The sequence below is a fragment of the Callorhinus ursinus genome, unplaced genomic scaffold (assembly GCF_003265705.2).
Source record: "Callorhinus ursinus isolate GAN/ISIS: 27379988/994484 unplaced genomic scaffold, GSC_fseal_2.0 scaffold8, whole genome shotgun sequence".
Lineage (NCBI taxonomy): Eukaryota > Metazoa > Chordata > Mammalia > Carnivora > Otariidae > Callorhinus > Callorhinus ursinus.
In genome coordinates, this window is record NW_027397070.1 from 59,778,385 (window position 1) to 59,792,447 (window position 14,063).

Genomic DNA, 14,063 nt, shown 5'->3' on the forward strand with positions numbered 1-14,063 from the left:
TTCTCTAGTTCCCAAACAGTTCATGAGTCGCCTGTGTTCCTTTTGTACCCGCGTCCCCCGCGAAGCCCAGGCCCGCACACCCAGCCGCACGCGCGTGCGTGCACAGAGCAAAACGCCTGCGCCCTCGGCCCACGCGCCACAGCCTCTTCCCTGTTCTGCCCGCTTCCGTGGCATTGAGTCAATAGCTAAGGGAAAATTCAAGTTTGATAAAATCATCCCGAGGGCGATGGCCAACAAAGGCAAAAACATTTAGCACTTCGAGGACTTCCATAATATAAGTTTATAAGAAAGGAATGAAAGGAGAGACGCTACGTACAGCACCGCGGAAAGGAGCGCATGTGGCCGCCTCTGCAGCGCCGGCTGCGTGCACATTCCTCCGTGTTCTTTCTGGGACTGCACGGTCTGGCTATTTGGCTCACTTGACACTCTTTAATAATAAATATATCCCCGTATGGAAGTTTTACTGAACACAGCTCCCAGGGGGAAGAGAAGACAAAACAGAACCTTTTCTTAGTTCGAACCAAACCGCAGGGATAAAACCACTCTTCATGCTTGGTGTTACAAATCTCTGGAGCGCGGACCTGAACAAACACCCTGAGATGGGAACTTTCCTTTGCCACCGTGGCTTCTCTGCGCCCCACCCCCGCCCCCGCTGCGCCCCTGAAGTGAGCTGTCTTGAGGGCTTTGGGGCTGCCACCCTTGAGCCTCACATACTCTGGAACACGGGGAAAACGGCCACTCTCACCTCCCCACCAAGCTTCCAGATTCCCACCCTCTGCCCTGAGCAACAGCATGTAGTCATTTTTTCCCCTTTAATGGACTTTGGAAATCCCCCAACCTACTTTTTTCTTTTTACAGATGAGAAAATTAAGGCTCAGAAGCATAAAGCAACTTTCCTAAAGTTACATATCCAGCTGGCACCAAAACCAGGCTAGACCACCAGGTCCGTCTCTTGATGGACAGCAGGGTTCTACACCCAGCTAATCGGGGATCATGAGCACCTTTGTCAAAAATCCACATAGGTCCGATTTTACATGGAAAGAAAAGCAGAATACCACCAGCTCAAAGTTGTGTACACACTGCATGTAGTACTAAGAACAAGACCTCAGGACTGCTCCTTTCCCACTCGTTCTAGGTTTCTGTGGGGATGTGGGATGAACTCTGGGACCAGGACCACTGTGCTGTGCCATCAGTCCAAAGCTCTTCACAGCCATGCAGAATTCCGGGCTGCATAAGCCGTGGACCTGGAATGCCCTAATCATGACTTCCCAGCCAGATCTGCTCCCCGGATCTCTGCAGAATGATAGCACGGAGATCATTCCAATAATTTGGGGGTGGGAAAAGAGAACAGAGAAATGCTTCAAAATATTAGTGCTTAAAAATTAGGCAGTAAGTGTACGTTTGAAAATTTTCCATTAAAGTTCTTAATTAGGCTTTTCTCCCACAGATGCTGGGCTGTGCTTAAGAAAAGAGCCCTTAGCAAAACTTGAGTTTAGTAGAAGCACTGGTATCAAAATTAGAGGAATTTCATTGTGAAATCCTTTTTAATTAATACTACATGGATAGCTGTAAACTTGGGTTTTGAGCAATGGCGAGGAAATAAACTATTAGAGGAGAGTGAGTACCCCCGGAACATCCTGAAGATTAGAGTTTTGACTGATTTGACAGAGCACCTAACTGAAAAAATAAAAATCAATGAGAATCAAGAGGAAAGTCGAAGAAGCAGATTGGAGACACTGCCGAGACAAGGAGAGAACATGAAGTCTATAGGGGCCTTAGCAACAAGAAAAACGAGTGCTCAAGTCTCTGCGAAAAGATAATTTTGGAAAATTCAGAGCAAATGATGAAAAATTTGTGAACCAAGAAAGAAATGTGTTCTTTTTATAATATAGTAAATTCACCCCTCGCATACTTTGCCGGCATTCATAATTATAGTTGACCCTTGAAACAACACGGGTTTGAACTACAAGGGTCTATTTATATGCAGTTGTTTTGTTGTGGTTGTTGTTGTTAGAGTTGACAGCAAAAGGCACAAGGCATATATTTATGAATGCCCACCCCAGTCTCCATGGAACCCAGCTGAAAGTGACTGGTACAGAGTTCTCCCTTGCTGCCCTCTGAGTATCTGGGGAGCCCATGGAGGCCATCAGCAGCCCACTGGGGGCCCCAAGAATGAGCAGGGTTGCAGGTTGCCCCATGTGTGCACAGGGTGGTTAGATCCAGCACCCAGGACTGGCAGGCAGGAGGCTGGGCTGAACCAGAGGAGAGGTCCCAGAGTGGGCACAGTGCTGTGCAGGAAGCCCCGGGCCCCAGGCATCTCCACCCCAGGAGTCCTCTGCATGCTGGCCTTTCCAGTTGCATTTGGGTGGCTGCGGGCCTTGGGCCGCTTCGGGGAGGAACAGACCTCTCCCTGTGGGGGCCCCCTCTGCCCAGGTGCCTCCTGGAGGCCGGGCACTCAAGTGTGCACACAGCTGCTGATGGCTACAAGCTCACGGCACACCTCCAAGCAGATGAGGCAGCTGTACTGTTGCCTCTGCTGCGTCGGGGTCCCCCCAGGCCAGGTCCACTGCTGTCACTGCTCCTGGCCCAGGCCGGCCTGACTGGACACAGATTTTCTTCAATAAAGAGAGATACAGTACTGTAAATATATTTTCTCTTCCTTCTGGTTTTCTTAACGACATTTTCTTTTTTCTAGCTTACTTAATTGTAAGGATACAGTATATAATACATATACAAATCATGTGTTAATTGACCATGTTAGGGGTAAGACTTCTGGTCAACAGTATGCTATTGTAGCTAAGTTTTAGGGAGTCAAAAGTTATATACAGATTTTCAGCTGCAAGGGAGTTCATGCCCCTAACCCCCATGTTGTTATGGGGTCAACTGTATTTGTATATTAGAAGGCTTAAATGGGGATTTTATAAAATATAATGTACATTCTTGATTTTTAATTTCTGAAAACTAAGCAAAACAAAGACTTTAAAATAAAAAGCCATTATTGTTCTTAATGGAGAAACAGATATTAGTGGCATGTTTCCCAAAAGCAAAGTCAAAACAAAGATACTCTTTCTCAGACAGGTTATTTAATAAACTATTAGAGAGTCTTGTCATACTGATAAGGCAGGAAAAACAAGTAAGAAAAATTCGTAAGAACGGAACATCACTGGGTGGCTCAGTTGGTTAAGTGTCTGACTTAAATTCGGCTCAGTCATGATCTCGGGGTCTTGAATCAAGCCCCACGTCAAGCCCTGCATCAGACTCTGCAGTGGGCCTGGAGCCTGCCTGGGATTCTCTCCCTCTCCCTCTACCCTTTCCCCCCTAAAAGAAAAAAAAAAAAAAAAAAGGAACATCACTAATTGCTGAAGTCATGACTATATAAACTCAGGAAACTGAAAGAAATCTAAGAATTTTAAAAACAAAATAATTCCAGAATATTTATCATATAAAACCTATTCCAAAATAACAGTAGCATTCCTTTTTAGCAATAACAGCTATTAAATTTTTGTTTCAATAATCTATTTCCTGGGGCACCTGGGTGGCTCAGTCAGTTAACCTGCTGGTTCAGGTCATTTCAGCTCAGGTCATGTTCTCGAGTTCCTGAGATTGAGCCCCTGCATTGGGATCCAAGCTCAGTGGGGAATCTGCTTGAGGATTCTTTCTCTCTCTCCTCTCCCACTTCCCGGGCTCATCTGAGCATGTACTCACTCTCTCTCTCTCTCAAATAAATAAATAAATCTTTAAAAAAAACATCAATTTCCCTTATAACAAGGACAAAACATATCTGTACTTAACACACATTTATTGAGTACTTACTTGGTAACTAACTTAAGGTGGGATATATCAGCCCAATATAAATAAAACTACAAATATAAAAGAAAAAATAAGTAAAAGTAAAAATGGCAATACTTCAATTTATATATTTAATACATTTTTTCCAATAACAAGAGGATAATTTGTTACATACAAAATTCTGAAGATCATATCAGAGATTAATTTTGACAATAAGGAGGGGGCTTGCCTTAGGAAGTATCAAATTATGTCATAAAGCAACCCACATTAAAAGTACATTGCTGACTTCAGAAATCCAGGGAACCAAGTACAGAATTTCAAAATAGGACATAAGTTATATCAGAATTTAATATAGGACAATCTGTGTGGCAGAAAGGAGAGCTGCTCAGATTATTCTTTAATAATATTAAGAAATAGAAACTTAGACCTTTACACCAAATAAAATTATAAAACCATAATAAAATTAGAGTGAAGAAAAATTTAACATACAATTTCCCAAATTTAGAAAAAACAGAATAATATATTTATCCCAAGTGGCTACTTAGATTTACTACTTAAAAAACAAGAGAGATTACAAATAAGTGGTGGTGGGGGTGGGGGATAAAACTAAGATAAAAGGTAAATATTGATATGAAAATATTTTGTGATGAATATTATATATAAATTTTGACATCTAAATTATATAAAAAGCTCCTACAAATCTGTAAGAATGAGTCAAAATTCCCAATGATAAATGGCCAAAAGAATAAAAAATTTAAATATACCAAATTTAAGTAGCTAACTGTTCAACTTGCCACATGAGCGGAATGAAATAAAACTGTAATGTAACACTTTACACTCACCAAAATAGCAAACACAAAGACAAGTGATAAAGTCCAGAGTTGGCAAGCCCCCAGGGAACATATTACTATGGTCCAAGTACAGTGTTTCAAACTCCAAAGTCCAACAAGAGGTAACTATAACCAGGCACACACAAAACATGATAGTCTTTGACCCTTTAATCCTATTTCTGAATACGTATTCAAAGAAAACACACTTTAAAAACTTCTGCTCTTCAAAAGATATTGTTAAGAGAGTGAAAAGACAAGCCACCAGACTAGAAGAAAATCTTTGCAAATTATGTACCTGATAAGGTAATATATAAAGAATTCTCAAAATGCAATAATGAGAAAGCAAACAACACGATAATAAATAGGCAAAAGACTTGAAAAGACACTTCACTAAAGAAGATATATGGATGGAAAATAAGCACATGAAAAAATTTTCAAAAATCATTAGTCATTAGGAAAACATGACTGGAAACCACAATGAGATAAACACTGCAAACCTACAGAAATGGCTAAATTTACAAAGATCACTGTGGATGAAGATGTAGAGCACCTGGAAGTCTCATTCACTGCTGGAGGAAATGAAAACACTTTAGAAAAGTTTGGCAGTTGCTTAAAAAATTCAACATATAAATAGATTAAAGACCTAAGTGTGAGACCTGAAACCATAAAACTCCTAGAGGAAAACAGGCAGTAATTTCTTTGACAACAGCTGTAGAAATATTTTTTTAGATGTCTTCTCAAAACAACAGCAAAAATAAGCTAGTGGGACTACACCAAAATGAAAAGCTTTTGCACAGTGAAGGAAACCATCAACAAATGAAAAGGCAACCTTACTGAACTGGAGAAAAAAATCTGCAAATGATCTATCTAATAGGGGGTTAATATCCAAAATATATGAAGAACTTATATAACTCAACAACCAAAAACCAAATAATACAAGTAAAAAATGGGCAGAGGACCTGAATAGACAGTTTTCCAACAAAGACCTACAGATGGCCAACAGACACATGAAAAGATGTTCAACATCACTAATCAGAAAAATGCAAATCAAAATCATAAGGTATCACCTCACAACTGTCAGAATGGCTAAAATCAAAAATGCAAGAAATAACAAGTGTTTATGAAGATGTGGAGAAAAAAAAACCCTCATGCACTGCTGGTGGGAATGAGAATTGGTGCAACCACTATGGAAAATAGTGTGGAGTTTCCTCAAAATGTTAAGAACAGAACTACCATGTGATCCAGTAATTCCACTACTGGATATTTACTCAAAGAAAATGAAAACATTAATTTGAAAAGATATATGCACCCCTGTGTTTATTGCAGCACTATTTACAACAGCCAAGATATGGAAACAGCCCAAGTGTCCATCGATAGATGAATGGATAAAGAAGATGTGGTATGTATGTACGTACGTACGTACACACACACACACACACACACACACACACACACACACACACACACACTGGAATATTATTCAGCCATAAAAAAGAATGAGATCTTGCCATTTGTGACAATATGGATGGAGCTAGAGAGTATAATACTAAGTGAAATAAGTCAGAGAAAGACAAATACCATATGATTTCATTCATATGTGGAATTTAAGAAACAAAACAAAGAAAAAAGGGACTAACAGACTCTTAAATACAGAGAACTGGTGGTTGCTAGAGGGGAGGTGGGTGGGGGAGATAGATAAAGGGGATTAAAAGGTACAAATATCCAGTTCTAAAATAAGTCTCGGAGATGAAAAGTACAGCATAGGGAATATAGTCAATAAGATAGTAACAATGTTATTTGGTGACAGATGGTGACTACACTTATTGTACTGAGGAATGTACAGAATTGTTGAATCATTATGCTGTACATACAAAACTAATATAACACTGTATGTTAACTCTGATTTTAAAAAGTTCAGTATACACCTACCATATAATCCAGCCATTCTGTTCCTAGGTATTTACCCAAGGGTAAAGAAAGCTCCTACCCAAAGACTTGTACCTGGATGTTCATGGCAGCTTTGTTTACAACAGTCAAAAACCAAAACAATCCAAATGTCCATTATTTATGGATAAATAACCTGTGGTATATTGACACAATGGAATACTAACTCAGTAACTAAAAAAAAAATGAACCACTGATACACACTATAACATGGATAAATCTCAAATAATTATGCTGGGTCAAAGAAGCTAGATGAAAGTAGAGTACATATTGTGTGGTTCCATTTACATAATATTCTAGAAAATGGGAACTAATTTGCATTGACAGAAAGCAGTTTGGTGGCTGCCTGTGAAGGGGGAGCAGGGAGGTGGGAAGGGGCAGGAAGATGGGAATAACTGCAAAGGGATACAAGGAAACTTTTGGTGGTGATGGACATCTTTATTATCTTGACTGTGGGGATATTTCATTAGTGTATAGGGGTCAAAAATTATTAAAATGCACACTTTCAATATATGTAGTTTACTGCATGTCAATTATATTGCAATAAAGATGTTGGAAATACTTTAGGTAGTGGGGCACCTGGGTGGCTCAGTCGGTTAAGCGTCTGCCTTCGGCTCAGGTCATGATCCCAGGGTCCTAGGATCGAGTCCTGCATCAGATTCCCTGCTCAGCAGGAAGCCTGCTTCTCCCTCTCTCACTCCCCCTGCTTGTGTTCCCTCTCTCGCTGTCTCTGTCAAATAAATAAATAAAATCTTAAAAAAAAAAATACATTAGGTAGAAAACCATTTATACCATCATCTTTTATAATGGCAAAAACCCAGTAGGAAATCCATATGTCTACCAAAAGGAATATAGCTCAGTAAATTATGGCTCATCGATTAACCACGAAGCTTTTCTGTTGTTAAGCATAATATATGTGAAGGTCATGTGGATATAAACTTCCTCAGAGGAGAACATGAAATGATATACACAGTATTATTATAACTATACAAAATCCTATGATTACATGTGGCTAAAGAATGGAATAGGTCACAGAGAAACCTTAACAGTTTAAAGTAAGGGATTATAGGTGTAAACGTGGAGTTGTTGGAATAAATTTCATGCTGGCTTGTTTTTTGGGGTTGTATTAACATCTTTCTAAAGCTTTCTCCAAAGCATTTGGTAAGTCCGGGCACTAAGGAGACAAAGAAGCTAAAGGAAATGTAAATGCGGAATTTTCCAACAAAATATTATTTACATGTCTCTTTCCCTTCTCTCTCCACTCTCTCCACAGGCTCTCTGTGCGTTCCCACTGGTTCTACTACCGCTGTGCTGATCTTTCCATCCCCAGGACACTGCATTATTTGGGTCCTTGCCATTCTCCCCCTAGCTACATAGTGATTCTGCACACTCAACCTCCCTCTCCATGCTGCCATCAAGACAGACGACATCATGCATTTCCCTCAGAAAAGCTTTGAGAAGACTCCTCCTCTGCCCACATAATACAGTTAACTCCCTCATGTAAGTCTACTGCAACCTCTATTTCCAATATTATTTCCTTATTCCCAAACCCCAGTCTCTTATTTGTTAGTTCTTAATTCCTATGCACCACCCTAGGTCCTGAGGGTGTAAAAATAAGTAACATTTGGGTGGTGGTTAATTTTATGTGTCCACTTGGCTATGAGGCCCAGTTGTTTGGTCAAACACCAGTCTAGATGTTGCTGACAAGAAAATTCTTAGATGTGATTAATCCTTAAATCAGGAGACTTTGAGAAAGGCAGATTGCCCTCTATAATGTGGATGGGCCTCATCCAATCAGTTAAAGGCCTTACTTAAGAGCAAAGAATGAAGTTTCCCGAAGAAGCAGTTCTGCTTCAAGACTGTAACATAGAAACCTTGGCTGAGTCTCCAACCTGCAGCCTGCCCTATGGACTTTGGACTTGCCAGCCCCACAGTTGTGTGAGCCAGTTCCTTAAAATAAATCTCTCTCCCTCTATGTGTATATACCCTGTTGTTTTTGTTTTTTCTGGAGAACTCTAATACCATATGGCTCCTACATTTACGGAACTCATAGGCTAACCCAGGGAACAGGAATATAACCAAATAATTAAATCCAACTTGGAGGTTACCAAACTAGCCCTTCCACCAGGTGCCCCACAATGAAAAAAAAATTTTTTTTAAATGGCAGGGGTACCTGGATGGCTCAGTTGGTTAAGCATCTGCCTTTGGCTTAGGTCATGGTCTCAGGGTCCTGGGATTGAGCCCCATATTAGTAGGGAATCTGCTTCTCCCCTGCCCCTCCCTCAGCTTGTGTTCTTTCTCTCTCTCAAATAAATGAAATCTTAAAAAAAATAGCTTTCAGAGATGGAACAGACAGCAAGACCCATGATCTCTGAGAAGAAAAACAAGTGAAGAGCACCCCATGATGACCCTGGCTTTCTGTCTAGAGGTACTATCCGGACTGAGGTGCAAGGAAAGGAAACTCAAGCAGGGAGGGTGGTCTAGCTGAGCTGGGATGAGAAGCATATCATTTTTTGACACTCTTTCCTCTATTTGACAAAATTACTTCCAGCAATAATCATATAACAATCAGTAATAGTCATTATTTTCTTGATTTATTCTCTGGTTTTAAAATAAACCATTAACAATGCAAAAAAGAATAAATATCACTTTACAAAATATTCAAATTTAGTAAAATAGTTAAGGTATAAATTAAAGTCTATGCTTAGCAAACAAAAATATGATGCCTCACATTTCCCACTGTTTCACTATTCCACATTTTATACACAAATTTCCACTCTTAAGTGGCCACATAAAATGACAGATTTTAATAACTCAAATTGTTTCTTTATCTTTACAGCCATGTGCTATCATTGCTTACACCAATTCCATTTTTAAACATGGGAGTTTCTGGTACCACAGGATGATGGAAACACAAACTGTAGCTGAAGCCAGTTCAAATGATTCTGAACTGTGCTAAGCTAAGTGTACTCTCAAAATGAACACATGTAGCTGTTCAATAGAATGAAGAAATAACAATGTGCAATTTAAAGTTTACATATGTATCCTTAAAACTCAAAAGGAACCTCAGCAGTTGTTTAGAACATAAGTCAACAAAAGTCCTGCCTTCCACGCCCGACCCTACCCCAGGAGTATTTTATCACTGATTAATCAGAATTGCAGAGACATGGTAATAATTAAAAGATAGACTTTTAGTCATTTTTATAATATTTTTTTATAAAACAATTTTATAATTGTTTTAAAATTATCTCCAGACAGTATTCCTTCAAATTTCCAGCACCTAGGTTGGATTGCTCCCTACCCCACCTTTGGTGCACCACTGGTTGGGGGTGTCCAAAGGTCTGAAATTTGTGGGGTAGAGTACTGCAGGGAAGGAGCTATGCAGAGAACGAGCTCCAGAAATCTGCATGGGTTTCCCTTGAGTCTAGCTGAATACCCTGTGGACATGAAGAGGGTGAGAAGCCAATGACTTGGAAAAGGAATTTGCATGGGTGAGACAGCTGAACCACCTCCAGACCTCACACAGGGCCTGTACATGTTGAGATTCCCACTAATGAGAGTAGCAAGATCTCATTGGACACCTTGGTTACTGAGCACACACCAGAAAGGCCATACCTCAGGATCAGAGCTAAATTAGTAGCAAAGCTTATAAAGAGGCCCCTTGAAAAGCAAACTGATTTGCAAGTAAATTTAGAACCTGCCAGAACAAATGTCAATGCTCTTTAAAAGAAGATGTCAAAATCTTGATTCTTAACATCATAACATTCATACTGTGGCAGACAGAATTTCTAGGAATGGCACCCCAAGATTCCATATTCCCTAGTCCCCAGAACCTATGGATGTGAGGTAATGGGATGTGATAACACTCTTGTGATTGTTATATTATCCAGGTGAGATAATCCAGTTTGACCTACTCTAATCACATGAGCTCTTAAAAGCAGAGAACTTTCTCCAGCTGGAAGCAAAGACGAGGTCAGACCCAAAGCACAAGAAGGATCTAACACATCACACTGCTTTGAAGGTGGAGAGGACCACGTGAAAAGGAATGTAGGTGTCCTCTAGGAGCAGACCCTGGCTGTCAGCCAGCAAGAAAATGGGGACCTCCACCCTACAGCCATAAGGAAGTGGATTCTGCCAACAACTTGAATGAGCTTGGAATCAGATTCTTCCCATGAACTTCCAGGTAAGAGCCCAACCCAGCCAATACCTTGATTTTGGCCTTCTGAGTCCCTAGGCAGAGAACCCAGTGGAGCACACCAGACTTATGACCTATGGAACCATGGATAAAAACAGGCGTTGTTTTAAGCTGTTTAAGTTTGTGTAAGTTGCCATACAGCAATAGAAAACTAATAAAGTAATGCTGGAATCAAATCAAAACATCACTATACATGCTAAGAAACAGGAAAATGTGACCCATAAGCAGGAGAAAAGTCAGTCAATAGAAACAGAACCAGAAACAACAAAGATCAAAGAATCAGTAGACACAAACATTTAATTATAAGTATGCTCCATGACTTTTTTTTTTTAAAGCATGACCATAATGAAGAGAAAAATGGAAGATATAAAAATGAGCCAAAATGGAACTTCTGGAGATGAAAAGTAAAATACCTGAAGTAAATAATTCATGGGATGGGAGCAACATCATATTGGATCTTGCAAAAGGATACTTCTGTGAACTTAAATATACAAATAGAAACTTTCCAAACTGAGTCTGGAAAAAAAGGCTGAAAGAGAAATGGAAAGGACATCAGTGGCTTGTGGGGCAATATGGAGTGGCCTAACATGTGTAATTGGGAGTACCACAAAGTAGAAGAAAAATTTTTTAAAGAATGATGGCCAGATTTGAAAACTAAAATCTCACAGATCCAAGAAGCTAAGCAAACCCTAAGGAGGATAAATGAAGAATACTATAGGGGGGCCTGGGTGGCTCAGTCAGTTAAGCGTCTGCCTTGGGCTCATGTCATGATCCCAGGGTCCTGGGACTGAGCCCCGCATCGGGCTCCCTGCTCCGCGGGAAGCCTGCTTCTCCCTCTCCCACTCCCCCTGCTTGTGTTCCCTCTCTCGCTGTGTCTCTCTCTATCAAATAAATAAATAAAATCTTAAAAAAAAAGAATACTATAGAAAGGAATACCATAACCAAAATATTTAAAACAAAATCTTAAGAGCAGTCAGAGAAAAAGACACATATGTTCAGAGAAAATATATATAAAAATTACCACTGACTTCTCATCCCAAACAATGGAAACCAGTTAGAATGACAACTTTAAAGTGCTGAGAGAAAATATCCTTCAAAAATGAAAGTACAATTCAAAAATTTCAAAGAGGGGCACCTGGGTGGTTCAGTGGGGTAAGCATACACCTTTGGCTCGGGTCATGATCCCATGGTCTTGGGATCGAGCCCCGCATCAGGCTCCCTGCTCCTCGGGGAGTCTGCTTATCCCTCTCCCTGTGCCTGCCACTCCCCCTGCTTATGCTTTCTCTCTTTGTCAAATAAATAAAATAAATCTTAAAAAAAATTTTCAAACAGAAGCTGAAAAAATTTGTCACCAGTAGACATGAACTACTAGAAATTTTAAGGAAGTTCTTTAGGCTTATGAAAATAATACAAAATGGAAAATTGGATGTACACACACAAAAGAAGAGAACTGTAAATAAAGGTAAGAAAGGAGGAAAAAAGAAAACTCAGGACAAATAGAAGAAACAGAAAATATGAAAATGGTAGGCTTAAATACAACCATATGGATAATTACATTAAATGTAAATATGCTAAACACTCTAATTGAAAAGCAGAGATTGCCGGGCTGAATAAAAAAGCACTCAATTTTACCTTATCCTTGGGAAATCCACTTTGAAAGACATAAATTAGTTAATAGTAAAAGAATAAAAAACAATCATAACAAAAAAGGAGTGACTATATCAATATCACTTCAGAATAAGGAATACTGCCTGGGATAAAGATAATTCATAATGATAAGAGGGCCAACCAATTAATCAAGAAGATATAACAATCCTAATGTATATGTACCTGATAAGAGCTTAAAAAATACATGGAGCAAAAACTGAGAGAACTAAAAGGAGAAACAGACAAATCTATTATTACAGCTGATGATTTTAATACTCCTCTCTCAGTAAACTTTAGAACACAGAGAGAGAAAATCAGTAATAAGACTAAATAACACCATTAACCAACTTGACCTGACATCTAAAGAGCCCCACTCTCAACATCTAAAAGACTTTCACTCCATTCCAAAGCTCATGAAACATTCACGAAGGCATTAAAAAGAGACATTAAAAAGAAAGTTACAATAAAATTAAGAGGATTGAAATTAAATAACAGCATTAAACTAAAAATCAGTAACAAAAAATCTGGAAAATCTCTAAATATTTGGGTATTAAACAACACATTTCCTAGTAACCTGTGGGTCAAAGAAGAAAACACAAGGAGAATTAGAAACTGTTTTGAACTGAATGATAATTAAAAAAAAAAATTGTGGCATGCAGTTAAAGCAGTGCTTAGGTAGAAATATAAGGGTTTAAATCTTACATCAGAAGACCAAAATCAATGATTGAAATATCTATCTTAAGAAGCTATAAAAAGAGCAAGTAAACCAAAATAAGTAGAAGGAAATAAATAGAAGCAAGTAAACCAAAACAAATAGAAAAGCAAAAATCAATGACCTAGAAAATGGAAAAATAATACAGAAAATGAATGAAACCAAAGAAGGTTTTTAAAAAGAGCAATAAAATTGCTAAACCTCTAGCTAGATTGATCAGAAGGGGAAAACAAAACCCCACAAGTTATCTCTATTAGGATTGACAGTGAGGCAGATCCTACAGTCATCAAAGATATTATGAGGGGCGCCAGGGTGGCTCAGTCGGTTAAGCATCTGTCTTCAGCTCAGGTCATGATCTCAGAGTCCTGGGATGGAGCCCTGTGTTGGGCTTCCTGCTCAGCAGGGAATCTGCTTCTCCCTCTCCCTCTGCCGCCATCCCCCACTCGTGCTCTCTCTCTCTCCCCCAAATAAATAAATGAAATCTTTAAAAAGAAGATATTGAGACCATTCAGTATAGCTTGTGTTAATAATTTTGAATACACATGAAATGGACAAGTTTCATTTATGTTTAATGGTTCTTGAAAAAATGAAAGAGAGAGAGAAGAAAGTGCAATCTGAAGTAAATATGGCCAAATGTCAAAATCTGTTAAATTTGGTTGGCAGGTACCTGGGTATTTTCTGCATGCTTGAAATGCTCTAGAACTAAAATTTTAAATTAATTGATGGAAAATTATTTCCCAGGATCATTCAATCAACAAATATTTATTGGTCATCTCCTATGTGATAGATATTGGAGCAGGGTCCTAAGAATACATTAGCCAATAGGCCAGACAGGTCTCTCCCTGATGGAACGCAGTTGGGTGGGACACATGATCAAGTACATACAAGAGATGCGTACAGGCTGCGGTAGGTGCTATTAAAGAAATGACTCCATGAAGACACACTT

The 14,063-nt window shown here is 39.2% G+C and overlaps 1 protein-coding gene across 1 annotated transcript in view; it reads right to left on the reverse strand.

Annotated features, from left to right (window-relative positions):
- Nucleotides 1–14,063, reverse strand: part of EFCAB11 (EF-hand calcium binding domain 11) — a 140,256-nt gene that overhangs the window by 17,163 nt on the left and 109,030 nt on the right.